The 5996-nt window shown below is 41.1% G+C and overlaps 1 non-coding gene across 1 annotated transcript; it reads right to left on the bottom strand.

Annotated features, from left to right (window-relative positions):
* Window positions 1-5541: 5541 nt before the first annotated feature.
* Window positions 5542-5645, bottom strand: LOC130977714 (small nucleolar RNA R71). The gene has a single exon (XR_009085394.1). It is a non-coding gene; the product is annotated as a small nucleolar RNA R71 (small nucleolar RNA).
* Window positions 5646-5996: the final 351 nt, after the last annotated feature.

Raw genomic sequence — 5996 nt, 5'->3', positions numbered from 1 at the left:
GGAAAAAAACAAAGAGATATGCTTTTACCACACCAAACTTAAAATATTGCTCGCCCACGAGCAAGAGAAGAAAGAATAGATGAGGAAGAATAAGATATGGAGGAGAGGGAGAGAAGGTTGTGTTTCAGCTAAAGAAGAAAAAGAGAGGTTTGTGTTGTGTGAAAATGAAGAAGAATGGAGGGGTATTTATAGTGGAAGTAGAGGGGTTAAGATTCGGCCATATTGGGTGGGTTGGGTGGGAAAGTGATTTTGAATTTTGAAGGTAGGTGGGGTTTATGGGGAAGAGTGGAAGGATGTGAGTGGTGAAGAGGTGATAGGGAAGAGAGATTGAGGTGATTGGTGAAGGGTTTTGGGGAAGAGTGTTATTGGATTGTGTGAAGAGGAGAGAAGGTGAGTTGAGATAGGTGGGGATCCTGTGGGGTCCACAGATCTTGAGATGATCCTGTGGGGTCCACGGATCCTGAAAAGTCAGGGATTTACATCCCTGCACCAATGAGGCGTGTTAAACGCCCTTTTCATGCAATCCTGGCATTCAACGCCAGATTGATGCTTGTTTCTGGCATTGAACGCCAGCTTCATGCTTGTTTTGGGCGTTCAACGCCCATTTGCTGCATGTTTCTAGCGTTGAACGCCAGTTCCATGCTTGTTTCTGGCGTTCAATGCCAGCTTTCCTCAGGGTGTATTCCTGGCATTTAAACGCCAAGATGTTGCTTGTTTTTGGTGTTCAACGCCAGATCCATGCTCTGTTCTGGTGTTGAACGCCAGCCAGATGCTCCTTACTGGCGTTTAAACGCCAGTAAGTCCTTCCTCTAGGGTGTGATTTTTCTTCTGCTGTTTTTGATTCTGTTTTTAATTTTAGTATTTTTTTCGTGACTCCACATGATCATGAACCTAATAAAACATAAAAGAACAATAAAAAGAAAAATAAAATTAGATAAATAAAAATTGGGTTGCTGGTGCACGAAATTGTAATCATCAACAATGGCACCAAAAACTTGGTAGCGCTCTCAAACGTGAATCACACTTAGTCACAACTCCGCACAACTAACCAGTAAGTGCACTGGGTCATCCAAGTAATACCTTACGTGAGTAAGGGGTCGATCCCACGGAGATTGTTGCTATGAAGCAAGCTGTAGTCATCTTGTAAATCTCAGTTAGGCGGATAGTAAATGTTATGGAGTTTTCAAATAATAAATAAAGCAGAAAATAAAGATAGAGTTACTCATGTAATTCAATGGTGGGAATTTCAGATAAGTGTCTGGAGATGCTTGTCCCTGTTGGGTCTTTGCTTTCCTACTGCCTTCCTTCAATCCTTCTTATTCCTTTCCATGGCAAGCTGTATGTAGGGCATCACCGTTGTCAATGGCTACATCCCATCCTCTCAGTGAAAAAGGTCCAAATGCTCTGTCACGGCACGGCTAATCATCTGTCGGTTCTCGATCATGTTGCAATAGAATCCCTTGATTCTTTTGCGTTTGTCATCACGCCCAACAATCGTGAGTTTGAAGCTCGACACAGTAATTCAATCCCTGAATCCTACTCGGAATACCACAGACAAGGTTTAGACTTTCCGGATTCTCATGAATGCCGCCATCTATCTAACTTATACGACGAAGATTCTGATTAAGGAATCCAAGAGATATGTGCCCGGTCTAAGGTAGAACGGAAGTGTTTGTTAGTCATGCGTTCATAGGTGAGAATGATGATGAGTGTCACGGATCATCACATTCGTCATGGTGAAGTGCAACAAATATCTTAGAGAAGGAATAAACTGAATTGAATAGAAAATAGTAGTAATTGCATTGAAACTTGAGGTACAGCAGAGTTCCACACCCTTAATCTATGGTGTGTAGAAACTCCATCGTTAAAAATACATAAGTAATGAAGGTCCAGGCATGGCCGAATGGCCAGCCCCCTAACGTGATCAAAAGACCGAATGGTCAAAAGACTTGACAATCAAAGACACTGAATACAATAGTAAAAAGTCCTATTTATACTAGACTTGCTACTATGGTTTACAGAAGTAAGTAATTGATGCAAAAATCCACTTTCGGGGCCCATTTGGTGTGTGCTTGGGCTGAGCTTGAACATTACACGAGCTGAGGCTTCTTTTGGAGTTGAATGACAAGTTGTAACGTGTTTTTGGCGTGCAACTCTAGTTCGTGACGTGTTTCTGGCGTTTGACTCCAGAATGCAGCATGGAACTGGCGTTCAGCACCAGTTTACATCATCTAATCATGAATAAAGTATAGACTATTATATATTGCTGGAAAGCTCTTGATGTCTACTTTCCAGATCTGTTGAGAGCGCATCTTTTGGAGTTCTATGGCTCCAGAAAATCCATTTTGAATGCAGGGAGGTCAGAATCTAACAGCATCAACAATGGCATCCAACTTTGTATGCGCATTTATAACTCAGCACTTTTTTCACAACTTTGCACAACTAACCAGCAAGTGCAATGGATCGTCCAAGTAATAAACCTTATGTGAGTAAGGGTTGATCCCACGAAGATTGTTGGTATGAAGCAAGCTATGGTCATCTTATAAATCTCAGTTAGGCGGATGATAAATGGTTATGGAGTTTTCGAATAATAATAATAATTAAATAGAAAATAAAGATAGAAATACTTATGTAGATCTTTGATGAGAATTTCAGATAGGCATATGGAGGTGCTTTGTCCCTGTTGGATCTCTGCTTTTCTACTGCTTTCATTCAATCCTTCTTACTCCTTTCCATGGCAAGCTGTATGTAGGGCATCACCGTTGTCAATGGCTACATCCCATCCTCTCAGTGAAAATGCTCCAAATGCTCTATCACAGCACGGCTAATTATCTGTCGGTTCTCGATCATGCCGGAATAGAATCCATTGATTCTTTTGCGTTTGTTATTACGCCAACAATCGCGAGTTTGAAGCTCGTCACAGTCATCCAATCCCTGAATCCTACTCGAAATACCACAGACAAGGTTTAGACTTTCTGGATTCTCATGAATGCCGCCATCAATTCTAGCTTATACCACGAAGATTCTGATTAAGGAATCTAAGAGATATGCGTTCGATCTGAGGTAGAACAAAAGTGGTTGTCAGTCACGCGTTCATAGGTGAGAATGATAATGAGTGTCACGGATCATCACATTTGTCATGGTGAAGTGCAACGAATATCTTAGAACAGGAATAAACTGAATTGGATAGAAAATAGTAGTAATATCATTAAAGTTCGAGGTACAGCAGTGCTCCACACCCTTAATCTATGGTGTGTAGAAACTCCACCGTTGAAAATACATAAGTGATGGTCCAGGCATGGCTGAATGGCTAGCCCCCAAAATGTGATATGAATTCGAAAATAGGGAGAAGGACCAAAGATGTGGTCAAAAACCGAATGGTGAAGACCCCTCGTACAATAGTAAAATGTCCTATTTATACTAGACTAGCTACTAGGGTTTACAGAAGTAAGTAATTGATGTAGAAGTCCACTTCCGGACCCACTTAGTGTGTGCTTGGACTGAGCTTGAGATTTACACGTGCAGAGGCTTCTTTTGGAGTTGAATGCCAAGTTGTAATGTGTTTTTGGCGTTTAACTCTGGTTCGTGACATGTTTCTGGCGTTTGACTCCAGAGTGCAACATGGAACCGGCATTGAGCGCCAGTTTACGTCATCTAATCACGAATAAAATATAGACTATTATATATTGCGGGAAAGCTCTAGATGTCTACTTTCCAACGCCATTGAGAGCGTGCTATTTAGAGTTCGGTAGCTCCAGAAAATCCATTTGGAGTACAGGGAGGTCAGAATCCAACAGCATCAGTAGTCCTTTGTCAGCCTTCTTAACAGAGTTTTGCTCAGGTCCCTCAATTTCAGCCAGAAAATACCTGAAATCATAGAAAAACACAAAAACTCATAGTAAAGTCCAGAAATGTGAATTTAGCATAAAAACTAGTGAAAACATTCCTAAAAGTAGCTAGATCCTACTAAAAACTACCTAAAAACAATGTCAAAAAGCGTATAAATTATCCGCTCATCAGTCTCCTCTGAGCCTTGGAAAAAGGATGAGGAGATCATGCTAGAAATGCTTTCTCATGTTGGACCAAATTGGGGTCTGGGCGGATATAGTGACATGTAATCCTCCCAACACTTTGATTTGGAAATACATGTGGTATAATCAGTGACCATACTTCATCTCTTCCCATGAGCAATTAAATCAAAGAATTGGGCAATTGTTCAAGCTTAGAGAGATTGGATTGCCAAGGAATTGGGATCCGATCACCTAAGATTTCCAAGGAGATCAATAGATGCATTGATTGAGGGAGAGATGAAAATGAACTTGATCCGGAGAATACAACATCTCCTGAGCCCAATGAATTCCCCATTTCTGATCTTACCCATTCTCTTTACTTTGTGCCATTTATTTCCATGCTTACATCCCCAAATTCTCATTTAAGATTCTGCACTTTATTTTCTGCTATTTACTTTCCCGCCATTTAATTTTCTACAATTCCCAAACTATACTCTGTTTAGCTGAACTAGCATACTCTTCCAACTAAAGTTGCTTGACCAATCAATCCCTGTGGGATTCAACCTCACTCTATTGTGAGTTTTTACTTGACGACAATTCGGTATACTTGCCGGAGGGAAATTTGTTGAGTGACAAGTTTTCATGCATCAAGTTTATGGCGCCGTTGCCGGGGATTGATTTTGTATCAACAATGATTAAGTTGAAAGTTCACTAGATTGAGCATTTTTCTTTGGTTTGTTTATTTTATCCAGTCATTTACCTTCAGTTTATTTAGTTTCTTCCTCACCCCTACCCCCTTATTATCTTTTTTTTCTTTGAATTTACTTACAATTCTGCTCAGTAACCCACTAACTGTTTGATAACTTGCACCACTCACACTAACAATCACTCTAACAAGAATAATCACTTCATTTTATCTCTTGCTGTGTGCTCTGTTAGTTGTATGACAGGGAGAAGAGGCGGAGCTTCAACTTCCTTTGATTCAGAACCTGAGAGGACCCTCCATAGAGCAAGGAGGAAAGCAAGAGGGAAAAGAGTTGTTGGTGCTGAGAAAGAGGAAGAGTATTTTGAAACAAATATGGAGGAGAACTTGGAGAACAACCATGAAGGAGAAGCTCACAACCATGTCAGAGAAGGCCCTGCAAATCATGCTGGGCAAGAAAGGAGAGTTCTAGGCTCTTACATCAATCCAAATCCAGGAAACTGTGGAAGTAGCATCCAAAAGCCCACTATACATGCCAACAAATTTGAATTAAAAACCCAGCTCATCACCCTTGTTCAGAACAACTGCTCATTTGGAGGAAGTGCCCAAGAAGACCCCAATCAACATCTAACCACCTTCCTGAGAATATGTGACACTGTGAAGTCTAATGGAGTCCACCCGTATGTCTATAGGATGCTTTTGTTCCCTTTTTCACTCAGGGACAAAGCATCCAAGTGGTTGGAGTCCTTCCCAAAGGAGAGCTTAACAAATTGGGAAGAAGTGGTGAACAAGTTTTTGGCAAGATTCTACCCTTCTCAAAGAATTAATAGGCTGAGAGCTGAGGTGCAAACTTTCAGGCAACAAGATGGTGAGACTCTCTATGAGGCATGGGAGAGATTCAAGGACTTAACAAGAAGATGCCCACCAGACATGTTCAATGAATGGGTTCAGCTTCACATTTTCTATGAAGGTCTCTCTTATGAGTCAAAGAAGGCTGTAGACCATTCCTCAGTGGGCTCTCTAAACAAGAAAAAAACCATTGAAGAAGCCATAGATGTCATTGAGACGGTAGCTAAGAATGACTACTTCTATGCTTCTAAAAGAAGCAACACTCGAGGAGTAATAGAGCTGAACCACATGGATGCATTGCTGGCTCAAAATAAGATGATCACCAAGCAGCCAGCAGATTTTACTAAGAAGGTGGAGGAAAACCAAGTTGCAGTAGTCATCACTTCATCACCAGCTCAAGAAGGAGTGAATGTAGGGGAAGAAGGTGACTGTGT

This window comes from Arachis stenosperma, chromosome 4, assembly GCF_014773155.1.
Source record: "Arachis stenosperma cultivar V10309 chromosome 4, arast.V10309.gnm1.PFL2, whole genome shotgun sequence".
NCBI lineage: Eukaryota > Viridiplantae > Streptophyta > Magnoliopsida > Fabales > Fabaceae > Arachis > Arachis stenosperma.
The sequence above is the reverse complement of the archived record's forward strand: the minus strand, read 5'-3'. Positions and strand labels throughout refer to the sequence as shown.